This window comes from Crocuta crocuta, unplaced genomic scaffold (genome assembly GCF_008692635.1).
Source record: "Crocuta crocuta isolate KB4526 unplaced genomic scaffold, BGI_CrCroc_1.0 scaffold586, whole genome shotgun sequence".
Lineage (NCBI taxonomy): Eukaryota > Metazoa > Chordata > Mammalia > Carnivora > Hyaenidae > Crocuta > Crocuta crocuta.
The window spans coordinates 608,193-628,955 of NW_027532407.1; the positions used below are offsets into that span (position 1 = coordinate 608,193).

The 20,763-nt window shown below is 37.5% G+C and overlaps 1 protein-coding gene across 1 annotated transcript in view; it reads right to left on the reverse strand.

Moving 5' to 3' along the window:
• Positions 1-20,763, reverse strand: part of ENOX1 (ecto-NOX disulfide-thiol exchanger 1) — a 418,486-nt gene that overhangs the window by 267,021 nt on the left and 130,702 nt on the right. The window contains 1 exon segment of the mRNA XM_077778774.1: positions 1,916-2,059. The gene's annotated coding sequence lies outside the window, so the exon portion shown is untranslated.

The following is a 20,763-nucleotide window of genomic DNA, read 5'->3' on the forward strand; positions in this document are numbered from 1 at the left end:
CACTCAATTCTGCCAGTTTTAGCATCCTCAATTCCAGCTGAGGAGTTCGTAGTCTGGGCTGTCCTGGTCGTCTTCAGGCAAATGTGAAGGAGCTCTGAATGTGGTTATCACAATGACTGGATGCTGAGGGAGTTCCTGGAAACCAGGGCTATTAACCGTTCTAGAACCCGTGGGACAATCCTGCATCATAAAGAACTGCCCCCTCCCCACCTTGAAATGTCAATAATGGCTCCACTAAGAAACACTGATAGATGATTTTTAATGCTCCTTCAATCAGTCTGGACTCTTAAACTTAAGCGGAGAGTAGAGATCTTTAGAGACTCACAAAAGAACTGTGAGGATAGGCAAATTTTCAGATAATACAATTTCATAGAAAAAATTCAACAAAATGGGTTCATTTCTCCTGAAGAGAAAAAGGATGACTTGATAACTGAATCTGTGATGACACAGGAGGGGTTCTGACCAGTAAATTCTCTGCCTCCACAGAAGAAGGAATGCACTGTCATGCTAGGAGCTTGGGGATTACCTTGGCCTTCATGACAACAAGATTTCTAAGAAAGCAAAATCTCTATTAGGTTTAAAAAGGAAAGTGGATACCTAGGTATGAAGGTTTGAAGACAAATAGATTCTCAGACAGCTCAGGTGGGATCTTGCTTATAGACGAGGGAAGAACGTTTAGGTAACTTCTGAAGTCCTCTCTAGCACCTCTGTTTCTATGGATACACTTATTAGGTTTCTATACACTATGATTTGCTACCAAATTGACAGACTGGAAAGTTAAAGATGGAGGCACAACTTCCCATCCCTCTCCTCCAATGCGGCCTGCGTGCCTAACTCTTCAAAGTGCGTCAGTCATGAGGCACAACAAAGAAGGGTGCAAAGGGAAAACTGGAATCTAGCCCAGCACTGCGGTGAAATCTACTTTGATTTCTCAGTAGAAATAAAAGAAATAAAAGAAAACCCACAGAAAAGGGCCATTAGAGGAGAAAACATTTGTCACCCTGGACAGAATAAAAGTCCAACCAAATGAAATAAATGCCTGTGGAAAAAGACGTGTCGTTCTAGGAAAAATACTATGTTCCTTCTCCCTTGCTCTTCATTGAGTTTTTGTCCACTCAATGTACCGGGCTTTACCCTCACCCCTGTTTATTTTTCCGTCTATGAAAGATGCATGGATTGAATTCAGCCTTCGGGTAGGTCTTTGTCAGAAAGTACTTTCAAAATAAAAGTGTTTTACTTGGCACTATCTCAACAGCAAAAGATGTACTTTCAAAATAAAATGCTTGCTTTGCTAGCAAGTTTTTTGATCGAGTAAACAACAATATTGTTAGCAATTTTTCAAGCTGTTAATATACACATATTAAAAAACAACAACAACCCTGTTCTATCATTATAAATCACAGGGTGAGACCCCTTGGTAGAGCTAAATGAAAACACCCTGGCCACTGAGGCTTTATAATTTAAAAGCTGTCATAATAATAATACTAGTTGATATTGACAAATGAGATTTTGATTTTTAATGCTTCGAAACAGAATTTATCTACAAGGTCTCTAACTAATTGATAGCACTTAACAAAATCTGATATATAGAGACATTCACTATAAATTTATTAAATCTATTCTATTAGAATTTATGAACCCAAAAATAAAATTTGTTGTAAGCCAACAGGGGGGATATTGTATTTCTAATATCCTTGTAACATTCTACAGAGTATACAATAGTAAGTATGAGAAGCAGCATATCAAATTTCTTTTCATTTTTATCTGTCTCCCAGTGGAATCAAAGGATTACAAACTGTGCATAATCTACTTCCAGAGTTCTTTTTATAATGGAGTAGGACTATTATCCATTTTTAAAATATCCCTCAAAATTAATATCTTCACTAAGAGAAATTTAAAAAAAATTAACACAAACCTTAAGACCTCCAGCAGATCAGAAGACAAATATGTTCTCTGAGAACGTAGTTGAAACAATGTATTCACAAAAGTCTTTTAAATAGAAGCTGTTCACAAAGGGAGTCCCACAGAAGACAGTGTGGCTTTGACATGCCAAGTGCTTCTGAAAGGAAAGAAAAAAGCATACTATTAGGAAGTATCCAAGTATCATTACTGCCAGTCCCAGCCATCATTGTCTGTATTAGCACCAATTACTATTATTAATACAATGGTATGAATTTCTGTAGCCTTGTGCCCCCCAAATCTTATTTGTAAATGGCAGGGTGGGGCATCTCTCAGCTCTGTATCTAAAAACATTTAAAAATCAGGTGTGTGTTACTAACTCTACTTTTCTCGTTATCTAAGCAGGGTAGGATTGAAGAACCGTACACGGGGCATGAAGACAGAGGCGGCAACACTGGTATTTAAGGGATGCCTCCCAGCACATCAAGGGCCTGCATGTATATGGACTCTTTAATTTGAACCACAGGCCTGCAGTTGGGAGAGAACTGGCTCCATTTTACAGATGAGAAAACTAATGCACAGACTCCTGACGTCGGGCTTAGAACCCAGGTCTGTAAAAGTCCAAAGGCTTCATGGCTGGCTCTTTCCCTCATTTCACTCTGTGGCCTATGTGATTTACAAAATATATTTTTGTAATTTTTTAATGTTTGTTTATTTTTCAGAGAGAGAGAGATAGAGTGCAAGTGGGTGAGGAACAGAGAGAAAGGGAGACACAGAATCTGAAGCAGGCTCCAGGCTCTGTGGCTCTGAGCTGTCAGCACAGAGCCTGACACGGGGCTGGAACTCGTGAACCATGAGATCATAACCTGAGCCAAATAACCAACTGAGCCACCCAGCTGCCCCTAGAAAAAAAATATTTCACAAACAAGAGAACAGAAAATACTGCAGTTTATTAAATTAATTCAAATATCACAAATTAAGACATTTTCTTTCCTACTTTGTTTTAGTTTTATGTAGAGAACTGTCTTAATGGAGTCACAGGAAATCCAGACCCCCAGGTCTAAGCAGGGCAGCCTTTCTCCCATCTTTGCTCTTTATGCAAAGTGAGAAGACTCATCAGAAAGTCTGCAGCCCCCCTGCTAATGTGACGGTGCCAGTTTGTGTGTTGTGTTACATCAAGGATAGCAGCCCTGTCTTCTTCCTCTGGTGCCTCCGCATAACCCACTGTCCCTTCCCTGTAACAGTGAAAGAGAACACTACTTTCCACTAAGGGCGTTCCTGCTACAGTTGGGAATGGAAGCCACGCCTTCTGTGGCATCTCTGAGTGGAATTCCTGTATCTCCTCACGGCTCTGTCCATCTTAACGGCCGAAGGTGCCTGGGAGGGCTCAGCGGGGCACCGTCTAGGTTTCCATTCTCAGTTTTAGTCAAATGTCTATGTTTTTCCAGTAGCTCCAGTGCCAACAGAGAGCCCCTCAGCCTACCCTCCACCAGCTGTCCCAGCGCCCCCTCTTACAGGGTGTTTCAGGGTCATTGCCCACCAATAACCACTTCAAAATCTCCCTCAAGGTTCCAGCTTTTAATGCCACTGACTTCTGAGTATTGGGACTTTGAGCTCAAGTCCACACGGCATTTGGGGAGAAAAGCTTTGAGAACGATGGAGCAGGAAGCTCACTCGTAATTTAAGAAAAGTTTTTATTTTATTTTAGGCAACAAAAGCTTAAGTCATGAATAAAGACATAGGGGACAAAGCGATTGATAGCATTTTCAGAGTTCCATAGGACTGGAGCCTGGGATTATTACATGGGGGAAAAAAGAACAGAGCCAAACAGAGCTAGTTTATCTTTGCATAAAAGAAGGAAGAAGAGCTTGACAAAGAGCAGGGAATAACAGTATTTGGACCATGGGATCTAATCTAAATGACAGGAATAAAAATAAATAGAAACTCTTAATACACTAGCATTCTGTTTTCTTTATATCACTCAGATGCAAACTTTAAGGTTCTAGGCCTAACCCTGCAGAATCTGTTTCCCATAAAATCCCAATGGCAATTTTCAAGTATTCACTCAGCCACTATTGATCGCTCATTTACATATGAGTCAATCAGTAAGTCAGAAAACCCCAGGAATATTGAAATGAGCAAGATAGTCCTCCTCTCAAGCCTGTTAACTTTCGTGGAGGGGGATATAAGTAGGATGTCAAAAATTACAAGAAGGGCATACTAATAAGTATTTGAAAGAATGGGGTCTGGACCAGACTACCTAAGGGTGTTCCTGTTTCATCACGTACTAGCTGTATGATGGGGGGCGGGGGGGTGGTGGGGGTGGTGAGGGCGCAATGTATTTAACCCTTTACCCTCAGCTTTCTCATCTGCAAAATGCAGAAATGATGTACTTCCCATGCAGGGTGTTATGAGCATGAAGTAAGATAATCTATATAAAATGTTAGGCAAAATGACCGGCACATAGTAAGGACCCATCAAATGTCACAGAGAAGTAATACTACTGTGTTGCTAGATAACAGACCAGGATGACGTCAGTGAGGCAAAAAGTGCTCCAAAGCTTTAGTAAGTTGGAGATCCTCTTTGTAACGGATGAAGGGAATCAAGAAGGCTGTGGTGGGAAAGGTAGCATTCAAGATCAACCATAGCTAAACACACACAAATGATTAGGCTTTTAGAAAAATCCTCTGAAGATAATTGAAAAGCTAGAAAATGAGCTACTTTAGCGGAAAAAAACACAAGGCCATGAAATTAGACATTATTTCCCAGGATTTGGTGTGAAAGTAGGTATCTACCATAACAACACAGTGAGGGAATGTTACAAAGAAGAAAATATATGTATTGCTACTAAGAAAGATATAATATCTCACTAAATCCTGTTTTATTCAACTGTAATGCAAAATGACACTATGGCTTTTAATGGAACTTGGCAAGCTCTAGACACACCATTTTTAAACTTAGCTTTGAATTTAAATCATAGGGCTTGTGACTCAAATCTCCAATGTGACCTTTACAGGGTATTGTTCAAGAAAACATGTCTGTCACTGTGCAGCAGAACTATACACCCTTTTATTCTGGAAAGTATAATAAAAGATGTACTATATTGTTATAAGCAGAGAGCCACAGAATGGTTGTGACTTTGATTTTCTAGAAGCAGTGAAAACAAAGACTCTATTTGATTTTGCATCGTTCATTTAGAAATGTTGTCTTATCCCATTAATGAACATTCCTATTTCCCCCATATTCTGGACTTTATTCAATTCAAAAGAAGCTTAGCAGGAATCTCATCATTTATAGATTTAAAATGTAGTCCCTCTGAAGTCCCTTTTCAAGGGAGGTACTGAGCCTTGGCTTACTAAGCCATGCTACTTTGTCCTTGTCAGACCCATATAATACCATACTAAACAGAAGTGCCGAAAGCACATAAGGCTTGAATTCTCCCACATCCTCCCTGCTTTCTGGCCCTGGGAAGTCTGCATGAGGAGAATGAACCTGCAAAACACTGGGAAACATCCTTCCCTTTCCACTCTTCTTTATCCTTTCCACTGAATTAGAAAACCCCACCAACTCATCTTTCCATTCATCCAACTCATGACATTATACTCCATGCACTACCATAAGCTTCTTCTAGCTGGTTTTACTTCTTGTAGCTCATCCCGAAAACAATTAAAAGGTTAGTCATCCTCTCTGACTGATCTATGGTGGTGATAAATATCTGAAGAAAAAAAATGAATGAACTACATAAATGAAATAAAATCCAATTCTAATTAAGTATATCCACTACTGAAGAACCTACAATAGGTCCCTATATTTTCAAAGATCAGATCTAAGCTCCTCATTAAGAACAGATGTTCCCACCATCCTCTCTAACTTTAAAACAGACTGTTTCTGACCTACACCCTTGGGTCAAATAGAAGTGGTTTGTTCATGATATTATAGGGAATCTCAACTAGAGGTGCATCACAATCATCCAAGTCTACTGAACTGGAATCAGCGGGTGAATGGTATCACCCTGGGCACTGTTAAAAACGCCAGTCAGAGTGGCTAAAATGAGCAAATCAGAGAACTCTAGATGCTGGCGAGGATGTGGAGAAACGGGCACCCTCCTACACTGTTGGTGGGAATGTAAACTGGTACAGCCCCTCTGGAAAACAGTGTGGAGGTTCCTCAGGAAACTAACAATAGAACTCCCCTATGACCCAGCAATAGCACTGCTAGGAATTTACCCAAGGGATACAGAAATGCTGAGGCATAGGAGCACATGTACCCCAATGTTCATAGCAGCACTCTCCACAATAGCTAAAACATGGAAAGAGCCTAAGTGTCCATCAACAGATGAATGGATCAAGAAGATGTGGTTTATCTATACCATGGAATACTACATGGCAATGAGAAACAATGAAATCTGGCCATGTGTAGCAACATGGATGGACCTTGAGGGTGTTATGCTGAGCGAAATAAGTCAGGCAGAGAAGGACAAATATCATATGTTTGCACGTATAGGAGGATTAGGAGGAACTTGACGGAGGAACAAGGGGGAGAAGAAGGGCGGAAATGGTGGGGGAAAGGGAGAGAAGCAAACCATGAGAGACTCTTGAATGCTGACAAAAACTGAGGACTGATGGGTGTGGGGGGAGGGGGGGATGGGCATGGAGGAGGACACTTGTGGGGATGAGCACTGAGTGTTATGTGGAAACTAATTTGACAATAAACTATTAAAAAAAAAATGCTCCACAGGTGACACAGATGTATACCACTTGTTAACCTCTGCTCTGCCTTCTCTTCCGTGTATCAACCCACTTTTCACAGCACACTAGAAGCCTCACCTTCAGAGAATCTTTCTAGGCCACAACAATATTTCATCCCTCTTCTAACTTCTCATTATAGGGTTAAAATATTTTAAACTAGAAACGATTTTCCACTGATTCTCTTGCTTGACTCTATACTAGTATCACACCCTTGTATAATCTCCTCCTCCCTACCTTGAGTGTGGGCTGGATTTAGTGACTTCTGATGAATGGATTATGGCAAAAGTGACGGAAAGTGACATCTCTCTTGTGCTCTGACTCTGATGACAGCAACTGTTTCATTGTGAACTGCCCAGTAAAGTGCTCATTTGGCAAGGAACCGAGGGAAGTTTCCAGCTAATGACCAGCAAATAACTACTAAGGCCCACAGTCTAACACAGGAGGAACTGAATCCAGCCAACTGCTGAGTGAGCCTGGAAATGAATCCTCCCCCAGTCGAGTAGGGGGTCCGTAGATCCTGCCTCAGGCAGGATGACCATGAGTCTAGACCAACACCTTGACTGGAGACTTGTGAGAAACTGTGAGCTGGAGGATTCCCCTTCCCAATTGTGATGGTTAACATTATGTGTCAACTTGGGCAGACCGCAGTATTCAGATGCTCAGTCAAACATCAATCTGGATATTGCTGTGAAGGTATTTTTTTTTTAGATGAAATTATCATTTAAATCAGTAGACATTGAATAAAGCAGATTACCCTCCACAATGTGAAGATTACTCTCCAATCAGCTGAAGACTTTGAAAGAAAACAGACTGAAGAATCCCAATAAAGAGGACATTCTGCTTGTGGACTGAAACATAACTCTTCTCCGGATCTCCAGGATGCTGGCCTGCCTGCTCTGCAGATTTTGGACCCACCAGTCTCCATAATAGCATGAGCTAACTCCTTATAATCTCTCTCTCTCTCAATAAATAGAGCTATAGATGTATATGTGCATATGTGTGGGTGTATATGTATATAAGTATGCATATACATGATATACACACTATTGATTCTGTTCCTCTGCTAAGTTTCAGGATAACCTGTCAAACTAATTGCATAACTGATACGAGACTCCTCCTTGCTCTAGTACTTATCAGACTGAGTTATAATTCCTTTTTAAATTCCTCTCTGATTAATCAGAGCCTTATAGCTCCCAATACTAAGCCTGGTATATGGCACGTATTCAGTACCTATTTGTTAAATAAACTCACGAGTAAGTGATAAAGCGTCAGCAGCAGTGTCTTCACATAACCACCTGCTGCCAAAGCAAAAGCAAAGCAAAACAAAACAACAGGAAGGACGTAATTCCCCCCAACTAATTCATTGTCTGTAGTTACAGGCATATTCAAAAAGGATACAAATAAATATGAAGATTGTAAGATGACATGTATATGTCTTCAATGGTGAGCAAAGAAGTAGACGTGAAAACTGTGGCACATTTGGAGACTGGAGTGGAGACTTTCAGGAGTTGGAGAAGAAGACCAGTGTGAACTCCAGAGGTGCACGTGTGAAATTCTGTAGTGTGGCTTAGAGCTATTGGCAGGGTTTTGTATCAGACAGACTTTGACTTGGAGTGTGTGTTCCTGAAGATGAACGTGGCATCAGTGTTCAGAGTTAGGGGGGGAAAGGGCAGGGCTACTGCTAAGGAAGTGAGTTAGAGTTAGTGGTGAAAACACGGAGGAAGGGCTAGACAGAAGAAAAAGGCAGGGAATAGAATTCCACCTAATTGATGGAATTTCTTTTATTCATACTAAGATAAAAGAAGTAGTCAAAGATTATAAGAATATTTTGAGCCAGGGCCTGGGGAAAAGTGTAAGAACACTGCAAAATACAGTGTTTTTCCAGAGGGAAACAGGCGTGTGTCTGCCTGCCTGGGGAGTGGAAAGCAATAATGAACTCTGCTTTGAGCTATGCTGAGTTTGAGAAATGTCACATTCCTTCCTGTGTTTATGAATGCTGAGAAACCAAGGTTTGATCAATCTTTCCCCAAAGATTAGTTCAGAATATCAAAGACTAGGTCTTTATTTTTTTTCCAACTGGGATATAATTTACATATAGTAAAAGGCACAGATCTTCAGTGTACACTTCAATGAGCTTTGTCAAAGATATACTCCCAGGGAGCCTACATACCAGTTAAGATAAAGAGAATTTCCATCACCCTTGAAAGCTCTTCTCTAGTCAAGTCCTCCCAGAAGGGGAGTTCTGATTGGTGTCACTGTAGATAGTTCTGCCTATATGTGAAGTATATATACATAGAATCATAGAGTATATATTTTTTGGTCTTGTTTCTTTTGCTCAATATAATGATTATGATTTATTCTTGTTGTTAAATGTATTAGTTAACTCATAAGAATTACTCTACTGTATAGATGTGTAGTATTCAGTTGTATGAAAACACCATAATTTGTTATCCATTCACCTGTTGATGGACGTTAAGGTCGATTTAGTTTGGGCCATCAAACACAAAACTATTATGAACATTTTTTTTAAGTTTATGCATTTCTTTTGAGAGAGAGAGAAAGAGAGAGAAAGCTGCGGAGGGGAAGAGAGATTGGGAGAGAGAATCCCAAGCAGGCTCCGAGCTGACAGCACAGAGCCCAATGTGGGATTTGATTTCAGGAACTGTGAGATCATGACCTGAGCTGGAATCGAATCAGACACTTAACCAACCGAGCCACCCAGGCATTCCTATTATGAACATTCTTATATAAGACTTTTCGTGGCTATATCCTTTATTTTTATTATGTAAGTAGGCATGATATTTCTGCATAGGGCAGGTGCATGCTTAAGTTTCAAAAGAACTACCTGTTTTCCAAAAATGGCTATTACTACTTTACCCTTCCCTAGCACTGTATGAGAGTCTCTACATTCCCATGCCCTCACTAGCATTTGGTGTCATCAGTGCTTTTTTTAAATCTATTCTAGTGGGCAAGAACCGGTACTTAAGTTTCCATTTCCCTTATAGCTAATAATGTCATTATTACATCTTCAAATATTTTTTGTACATGGTAATATCTTTTGTGAAGGTTTTGTTCAAGTCCATTTGTCCTTTATGGGAAGGGTGTTCTTTGTCTTTTTAAATTAACTTGTAAAGTTTATATATTCTGGATTCAATTCCTTTGTCATACATATGTATTGCAAATTATTTTTCCAATCTGTGGCTTCTCTATTAACAATGTCTGTTCATGGGAAGGATTTTTTTTTTAAATTTTATTTTGGTGAGGTCCACTCTTTTCAATTTCTTTTCTATAGTGTTAGTGCTTTTGGTGCCCTAAGATAGAGTTGTCATATTTCTAAAACATAGTCCGACATTTTTTTCTAGAAGCTTCACAGTTTTTGCTTGTATGTAAAAGTCTATGATATATTCTGAATTAACTTTTGTGTGAGGTAGGCATTAAGTTTCATTTTGTTTCAATGCAGTTAATAAACTGTTCCAACATCTTTTGTTGATAAGCCTTTCCTTTATCCCACTAAATTGCTTTGGTGCCTTTGTTGAAAATCAATTAACTATATAATTGCTTATTTCCTGACAGCTGATTCTGTTCCATTGATCCACTTGTCTATCCTTATCTAATACCATATTTTCTTAATTATTTTAAGAAGTATTTTATAGAAGTCTTGAAGTCTTTTGGGGGGGTGAGAGTCCCCCAAAACTGCCATTCTTTCTTTCAAAAATGTTTGCCTCAGTTAAAAAAAATAAAGGGAAAAATGTTTACATTCTTTTAAGTCCTTGTATTTCCATATACATTTTAGAAGTTGTCAATTTTTACCAAAAAACAAACAAACAAACAAACAAACAAACAAAAAAACCCCAAAACAACATCAACAACAAAAGCTTTGGGGACTATGTTATATCTGTACATTATTTTAGGAAAACCCAACATTTGTTAAATGCTTAGTCTTCCATTCTAGAACATGATATATCTCCCCCACTTACTTAAATCTTCTTTAATTTTTATCTGAAATGTTTTATAATTTTCAGCGGATAGGTCTTGTACTATTTATTTAAGTACATTACTACTTCATGGTTTGCTACTCTTATATCCAGTATTGATTTAAATTGCACTTTCCAACTGTTTCTTGGTGTATAGAAATAGAATTGATAGTTTATATTGAACTTGCATTCTGAGACCTTGAAATTAAATCAATTTTTGCTAAGTTCAATTAGGTCTTTTTAGATTCCATAGGATTTTCTAGATACACAATCATGATATTTGCAAATACAGACAATTTAATTACTTCTTCCTTTCTAGTCTGTAAGCTTTAAAAATTTCTTATTGCTTTGGGTAGGACCTCCATCCAGGACAGTACTGAACAGAATCAGTGAAATCAGACACCTATGCCTTCTTTTTGATTTAGGAGGAAAGCATTCACTGTTTCAACATTGTTAGCTGTAGATTTTTCATAGCTATCCTTTATTGGATTAAGAAAGATCCCTTGTATTCATAGTTTTGCTGACACTTTTTATCATGATTAGATGCTGAATTTTGTCAAATATTACTTCTAGGTCTATCGATATAATCACATGATTTTTATCCTGTTTTATTTATTTTGAGAAAGAGAGTGAGAGAGACAGAGAGAGAATCCCAAGCAGGCTCTATGCTGTCAGCATAGAACCTGATGCATGGCTCAATTCCAAGAACCATGAGGTCATGAGCTGAGCTAAATCAAGAGTTGGTTGCTTAACCGACTGAGCCACCCAGGTGCCCCAGTGGACTGGTTTTTTGATGTTAAATACATACTTGCATACTTGGAATATATTCAACTTGGTCATGATGTATCATTTTTAAAAATATAACTGTGGATTGAATATTTTTGTATCTGTAGTTATAAGGGATGTCAAATGTATAATTTTCTCTTATAGTGTTTCTTCTCAGAACTTAGTATTCAAGCTATGCAGGTCTCAGAAAATGACTTGGGAAGTGTAGTCTCTAACTCTATTTTCTCTATTTGCTTCAGATTTGTATTATTTCTTCTTTAAATGTTTGAAGGAATTCACTCCTGACACCACCTGGATCCAAATTTTTCTTTGTGCAAAGGCTATTAAGTATTAATTCAATCTATTTAACAAATATAGAGCTATTGCTGTTTTCTATTTCTTCTTATATCAATGTTAGTAGATTTCATCTTACTAAATAAGAAATTTGTCCATTTCATCTAAGATGATGTTTTTTTGTCTCTTATTGCCTCTTACATCATATAGTAACAATTCTTGGACTTGTGTCTTTTTCTTTTCACTTCACTTTACTAAATCAAATACATCTCTCCTGACTTTCTTCTTGATATATTTAGCTAAATGTTGTATTTTTCTCTTCTGTGATGAGCCTCTCTAAGCTCTTACTGATTTAATCTTATACTGCCTTATTTTTTTCATTATCTTTCATTAATACATCTCTGAAAATAGACTCCTTGAAGGCAGAAATTACATCTTTAACTTCATTGTTCTCCATAGCATCAAGCATACTTGTTTAACATTAAAGAAATATTTTGAGATTATTGATTTGTCCACTCTGTGGGTTACTCTAAACATCTACTGTGGATAAGCTTGGAGCATCTTATAATGCCAGGAAGCATGAAAGTGTTAAAACTAATGATAATAATAAAGACTATTATTAGGCATGTCAAAAGCAAAGAAACCAACCTGAAAGAGTTCCCAATGGCCCAAACTGAACCAATTTGAGAAACAAAATAAATAGTAATAACATTGGACTATGTAACTTAAAAATAAAATAAATATCCATGAGTCCATAATGATATAAAATAATTGAATAAATAAACAAATGGGAGAAAAGAGACAAGTCTTCTTATAGAATTTCAAACAAAGTGTAGAAGGAAGGAGAGAAACAGAAAGTAACTAGAACACCCAGTAGTAATTGTTACAGACAAGATTTAAAGATGAATACTAAAATCTTAGTGGGCAAACACTTAAACAAGAACATGATAGCCTACAAGAAGCCCCCTAAAATATTAAAATTACTGTAGTCATTTTATGTCCAATATTCTTTGATAATCTTCTATCCAAGGAGATAGATCTTAATTTCTCTCCCCTTGACTGTTGCTAGACTTAAAGACTTGTTCTAAATAAATATAATATTGAAAAAGAAAATAGTACCTGTAAAGAAACCTGGCAGACAGATCAAGTGATCAAGGTTCATATCATCAGTAAAAGTCACGTTGATATCATGCACCTTTGATATAATGAGAAGGGCACCTCTCCTCTGGTATTGTTCCCTAGAATCCAAAACCCTAGTTCAATCATGACAAAACATCAGGAAAAAAAGGTGAGAAAAATTCTACAAAATATCTGACTAGTAACCTTCAAAACTGTCAAAGTCATGAAAAAAAAAAAACAGGGAAAAACTGTGAAACTGTCACAGATTATTGGAAAGTAAGGGGATATAATCCCTGTGGTATCCTAGATGGGATCCCAGACCAGAAAAAGGAAGAAATGAAAAACTAGTGAAGTCTAAATAAAGTATGGATTATAATTAATTGTACTGTACCAATGTTAACTCATTAGTTTTGATAAGTGCAGCAAGGTTACATAATCATAGCAAAGGTACCATCAGGGGGATCTGGGTAAAGAGTATACACAAATTTTCTATATTATCTTTCTTCTTTTAAAAAAATTAATGTTTATTTAGCTGAGAGAGAGAGAGAGAGAGAGAGAGAGAGAGAGAATCTGAAACAGGCTCCAGGCTCTGAGCTGCAAACACAGAGCCCTACATGGGGCTCTAATGTAGAAGCAGTGAGATCACGATCTGACCTGAAGTTGGATGCTTAACTGACTGAGTCACCCAGATGCCTCTCTGTATTATCTTTCTAATCCTTTGGTAAAAAATTAAAATTGTTTAAAAATGAAAAGGTTGTTTGGGCTTTTTACACTTTTAAAAAGCATCTATTGTATCAGACCACACATTTATGTTTGGATTTACTGGAAATCTGTGCTCCTTATATTTATATTAATAATTGACTTTATTTTCCCTTTTGTGAAATATAGTCTAGATTGGATTTGAAACTACACACCAACAATATTAAGAAATGGGCTAAACAAGAGCAACTTATTAGTAACATCATTGATAAAAGCTATACCAATTACATCTAAGAAAACACAGGACACCATTAGGGAAGTAAATAATAAAGGTAAATATCCAAAACCACTCTTCCTCCAAAAGTCAGTGAGATAATACAGATTCTCTTAGGAAACAAATAATAAAAGAACTTATAGCTGTCCTTTGGTGAAATAGTACCAAATTATTTTACATTTTAACTTCACAAGTAACTTTAAAAATATATGAAAGTTATATTGGTTCTAGATGTTGCCAGGTCAGGATGGCAAACTGATCACATAATTTATCCCATGCCTTTCTAGGTTTCTATTAATATTAAAGCCAAGAAGCCAGATCCATAAATCTATAAAACCAAAGAAAATAGGAATGGGTGAAACAATTCAGCAAAATTCTAGATGATGGTATTGAACAGAGGACTCATAAAGCTGTAACCTAGATACATCTGGGAAGAGAGGATGATCAAAAGAATCAGAAAGTTGGAGAATACTGCAGAGAAACAATCAGATTTCCAAAAAAACTCCCTAATAAGTTGGGTGCTAGACTATAATATCTCACAACGGAGGAAGAGTTCCCAGTAGAATTTTCATTCTTTTTTTTTTTTAACTTTCATTCTTAAATATAACTAGATAAAAACTATTGACAGACATTTGAAAAAAAATTAGAAAGATAAAAAAAATATCTCTAACAAACAAACAGACAAACAAAATGTCCTTTGAGGAAACCTGAATAATTTGGGGAACAGAAGAGAACTTTAAAGTTTCTAGAAAATAAGATCAAGAGGGGCACCTGGGTGGCTCAGTTGGCTAACCAGCTGGCTTTGGCTCAAGTCATGGTCTCAGGGTTCATGAGTTCGAGTCCCACATTTGTTTCTTTGCCTTTTGTGTGGAGATTGCTTTGGATCCTCTGTCTCCCTCTCTGCCCCTCCCCCACTTGTGCACACATGCATGTGCTCTCCTCTCTCAAAAATAAATAAAGTTTAATTTTTTTTTAAAAAAAGCGTAAGATTCTTCAAAAAAAAAAGGAACAAAAATTATGGAAGAGTACTAGAAAATTAAAAGTATAACAATCAAAAAAATTTAAAAGTCAACATCAGGTAAAAAAATCAATTTGAATAAGCCTCTCAAAAGTTTTTTTAAATATGAGAAATAGAAAACAGAAGAGAGAAAGATGTACAAGATCTAACTAGAAGGCCCAACTACTAAGATTCCAAAGAGAACTCCAAAGAAAAACAGAGGGAAAAAATAATCAAAGAGATAATTTAAAAGAAATGCCCACAACTAAAGGTTACAAGCTTTCAGAATGAAAGACGCCTCCAAGAAGGCATATCAAGGAAAGAATCATAACCAGTTATATATTAGTTATAGATCCTAAAGAAAAGTGTCTAAAAATGGAAACAGGAAAAGTAACTTTTAAAGAACAAGAATCAGACTTCTTATCAGCAATTCTGGATGCTAAAAAATAGAGCAATTTCTCCCAGTTCCAAAGGAAAATTATATTTGACCCCTAATTCTTGATCTAGCCAAAACATTAGTAAGTCATTTTCATACATGCAGAAATTCTGAATATTTACCTCCTACATGCTCTTTTCAGGAAGCATCCTAAGAAGGCTTTAGCAGCACATAGGATTAGAGTGAGAAAAAGGAAGACATGGATATAGGAAAGATCAGTGCCTAGGTAGCAACTGCTCCATCACAGGACAGAGGAAGGTATCCAGGTAAAAGGGAAATTCCAAAGATTACATTCTACCTTCTGAGAAGCTGAAAGTACTTAATGGTAACATAAAGGCAGATTATGCAAGGAAAAACAAAAGCAACTAGAAACTGTAGGAAAACAAAAAGCAATACAAGTTAAGGGAATATAATTATAGCATACTACTTAGATCAGGAGTTGAGTGACATTTACATATTCATAATAATTTTTAAAACTTTTATTTACTTTTTGATAGAGAGAGAGAGAGAGAGAGAGAGTGAGTGGGGGAGGTGCAGAGAGAGAAGGAGATACAGAATCCAAAGCAGGCTGCAAGCTGTCAGCACAGAGCCCGATGTGGAACTCAAATCCCCCAATCGTGAGATCATGACCTGAGCCAATTGGACACTTAACCGACTGAGCCACCTACACGGTCCCATAATAATTTTTTATTGATTTTTAAGCTTCAGAATCAACCTACAGACAAAACACTAAAGTCTTAACATGGGTAGAAATAGATTATAAATGATGGGGCACCTGGGTGGCTCAGTTGGTTGAGTGTCCAACTCTTGATTTTTGGCTCAGCTCATGTTCCCATGGTCATGGGATTGAGCCCCGCGTTGGGCTCTGCACTGAGCATGAAGCCTGCCTGGGATTTTCTTTTCTTTCCCTCTGTCCCTCTCCCCAGTTCACATACTCTCTCTCTAAAATAAAAAATAAAAATAAAAAATAATATAAATACTACCAACTTTAATAATGTAGAATTAACAGCACAAATGAGAGAGACTAGAAGATATTAAAGGGAAAAGAAGTTGGGGTGCCTGGGTGGCTCAGTTGGTTAAGACTCTGACTTCAGCTCAGGTCATGATCTCACGGTTTGTGGGTTCCAGCCCTGTGTCAGGCTCTGTGTTGACAGCCAGCTCAGAGCCTGGAGCTTGATTCAGATTTTGTATCTCCCTCTCTCTCTGAGCCTCCCCTGTTCATGCTATGTCTCTCTCAGAAATAAAAAAAAATATTTTAAAAAATTTTAAAAAAAGGGAAAAGAAGTTGTGAAAAGGGTAAATTCTCATCTTATAATGTAAGAAATCATTAGAAACTCTCTATAGTTAATAAGATAGAAATATAGAAATAAATATGTTATTTTAAAGTACATAAGTATCAAGAGAACAAAGAACTGGAGTATTTTGAGAATAGGGACAATAGGGAGGTAGTTGTACAAATAAGTTAGATCTTTATGTATCATGGTAGTAAGCCAACAGATCTTTTTGTGTCCTAAATTTCCAAAGTGGGGGAGGGTGGTTCCCCCCACACCAAGAAACAATTCTCAGACACCAGCAAGATATCTAGTAATTGCACTAAATTCTGATACTATCTGCCTGAAGATAGTACCAGATTCTACAGGTTAAGGGTTTTGTCCTACAATACTGCCTCCTGCTTCTGACCAGTGCAGATGACAGTTGCAAACTTGGGTTGTTACCTATGCTTCTGACCCTCCAGCTACATACTAGAAATTCCCATGACTACTTTCTTGGACTTCAGATGTCAGTCACAAGTCCTGATTGTTACCTGTATTTCTGACCAACTGGCTAAAAATCACCAGTTTCCAAGACCTCCTCCTTGAATTTGATTAGTTTGCTAGAAGTGCTCACAGAACTCAGTGAAGCATTGTACTTACTACATTATCAGCTCATTATAAAAGGATATAACTCAGGAATAGCCTGATGGAAGAGATAAGAGGGCAAGGTATGAGGAAAGGGTGTAGGGCTTCCATGATCTCTAAGTTGTGCCATTCTCACCAACTTCCATGTATTCACCAACACAGAAGCTGTTAGAACCCCATTCTTTGGGTTTTTATGCAGGCTTCTTTATATAGGCACCAGTGATTAAATCATTAGCCATTGGCAATAGATTGAACCTCCAGCCCCTCTCTCCTCCCAGGAAATCAGGGGGTGAAACTGAAAATTCCAACCTTCTATCCATGGGTGGGTCCCCTGGCAGCCAGCCCCTATCCCTAGGTGCTTCCAAAATACACCACGTTAATATAAACCCCTTGGTGGTAGAAAGGGGCTTATTAAGAGTTACAAGACCCCCATTTCACCTTCATGGTTCTGAAGCAGATTTCAGAAACTTAGGATTAAACCAAGTATTATAACAAAAGATATTCCTATTGCTCTTATCACTCAGGAAATTCCAGGAGCTGTGGGAGCTGTGAGCCAGGAACTGTGGACAAAGATCAAACACATATGAGAAATATATTTTGGTCATCTGAATGATAAAATATATATTTCTTATAAATCACAATAATCAGCAGATAACATCTAAATTTGATAAATTAGGAAATGGTTGTTACACACATACATACACACACCACCACCACTACCACCACCGTTGCACTTGATTTAGCCAATATTACATATTTAGAGCTTTAAAGGCACTAACAAACGTATAAACACAGAAACCATTAAAAGAATCACAAGCTTCTCTCTGGGCAATAACTCTGGGGGTAGAATCCAGAACTATAGTGTTTCATTATAAGCCTACTGTATTTTTCAATTTTTAAAAGCATATATATATATTTTATTGATGAAAATAAATGTGAAATATTTATTTGGAAAGCATCCAACTAGACTCTGCTTCATAGTGCAGCCCTCAGCATTTAAATAAGCTCTTGGTATTTCAGAAATTAAAATACAACATTTTTAAGCCTCAAATAGAAATGTCTGCTACAAATTCTACCCTGTGGTAGACAATATCACAGAAACAATTTAGAACACATGACAAAATAGCCTACTTCAGGCGTGTTAAGTGTTAAAGATATTAAAAACTGAGGTTAAAATATGTTGGAAATATACGAAGTGAGTATTTGCCTCTCCTTCATGACTCTCCATGATGGTCACCAACACATATTACAGAAAAGGGCACATTGATATTATCTCCCTAATAACAATAATAGACGACAGCTTAAATTGGAACCATCCTGGACTCTCTGGAGCCTGTCATTTATTTCCTCTGTGACTTCCAGCGAACAAGGTGACAAACTGCCCATCGGAATCAGCCTCTGTGAGCCACATTCCCCAACTTTCATTTCTAGGACACAATACCTTCACCATCAAACATGATCTAGCTCAAATGACTTTAGGCATACCATGACACCACTGAATTTATGTCACCTGAAATTAGGGATGTACCTGATATGGCATGAATTTGAATTTTCTGGGTATAACAACTACCCTGTGAAATAGATTTGAAAAAAAGTAAAGGTGAAGTCAGAAATTTTAAAAAGAGACAAATGTCAAAATAAGAAAGATTGTAGAGTCTGTGGATGGTATTCTCATTCATCTTCAAATTTCCTTTGCTCCATGTTTAAACATTTCAAATAAAGAGTTTTTCCAATGTCATTCGATATGGGCAAACATCTGAAATTCAACAGCCAACTTTAAATACTTCCCATCTTGTAGGAGCTTTAAAAATGAATGCTGGCTTGCTTTCCCTAAAGAAAAAAAAAACATATTATGGGCTTCTATCCTCCCTTTCTGAGTGAGAATTTTCCAGCCGTTGCTAACTTTCCAGATGTAAGTTCTCAGAATTGGACAGTCCTACCTCTAAATACACCTTTTTAGCAAAAATTAGGTCTCGGAAAATTTCCCAAGTAGTAATAGACTTCAGATCTCTGTTGGAATTCATTATGGAAAGAATTTATCTGTACATATATAGACATATAACTAGAAGAGGGAAGTCCTCATAATGTTTTTTTTTTAATAGAATAACAATAAAGTAAATAATCTATAAATGTGATAAGATTGCCTTGCTGTGAATGAAATAAAGACTTAAGGAACCTTCAGATCAGATTGACATATGAGCTTTCACAAGCCTTCCAGAAACAGGAAAGGACAAGATTTTGCTGCCCTGCCAGCCTGCTCTGTTGTTTCTGATGCATTTCACATATAGTGGTGGTTGTTACTTTTATAATTACTATGTAATCCTTCTAAGTAAAGTTCCATGAGAGCAAGGACGTTTTGTCATTTACTACTGTATTTCATAATCTAGAAGGGTGTCTGACATAGAGTAGGTATTCTATAAATTTTTTAAATGAACAACTACCTTATAATTTTATCATAAAGAGCAAAGGAACAAGTACAAAGTGCTTTGCAAAGTCTAAAACCTGTTAAGACATTAGTTACCATTGCTGTTATTCAGCATAATCTAGTCCTTGTTGGGGTTGGCTTTTTTTTTTTTTTTAATTTTTTAAATGCTTTATTTATTTCTGAGAAAGAGAGAGAGAGAAAGAGAGAGACACAGCATGAGCCAGGGGAGGGTCAGAGAGAGAGGGAGATACAGAATCTGAAACAGGCTCCAGGCTCTGAGCTAATGGTCAGCACAGAGCCTGACAAGGGGCTGGAACTATGAACCACGAGATCATGACCTGAGCTGAAGTCGGATGCTTAACCAACTGAGTCACCCAGGCACCAAGGGGCTGGCTTCTAAGAGCTCTAGCAGCCATTCCCTGTGTTTTGGATCCTAATACTAGGCTATGTAATGAGACTCACCCACAGGTGAGAGGCAGAACAGCACAGTCTTCAGGGTGTAAACTCAAATGCAGCCTCTATGACTCAGTTATTGGCTGAACGACCTTGAGCAAGTTATTTAAACTCTATGCTTAGTTTGCTCATCTGTAAACCAGGAGATAACGGTGTCTAACTAATAGGGCCGTTGTGAGAATTAAATGAGGGACTGTATGTAACTCACTGGAAACAAGGCCTGGCGTAAAGAAAGCACTAAGTGTGTTGCTAGGGCTGATCTTACTGCTCCTGATTAGCACAGGGATTCAGGAAACAGAGAAGGAAGTTCAGGAACCTCCACACTGTGATTTGTCTTAAACTAATGCTGTACAAGTTTAAGGATAGATTTTTGTACCCCTGAATTTCTCTGAGTTTTGGCATGATGCACTGTTCTTCTACATATTTAGTTCCTTAGAGAGTCTCGTGGTGCTACAGCTCAATAAGTTATATTTTTGGGGAAAACATGGATATTAGCTGAGGCATTTAATCACAGAGGCAGGTTCAAGGTCTCTATTCACTCTTTACAGGTTTTTCAAAACACATTGCTAAATGTGTTTTCACTTTCATGAGGCCTCTTAATGTGACTTGGACATGACAAGCTTCTTTAAACATAAGACAGTTTTACTTTTGATTGAGATTTGCTTTAGAAACATTCTTAGCATCAGTAAGCTAACATATTTTCAGATACCAATTTCATTCAGAAGAGCTTAGTTTATTATTATTGTACACATGGTAGAGCTTGTGAAGTGATATTTATATTG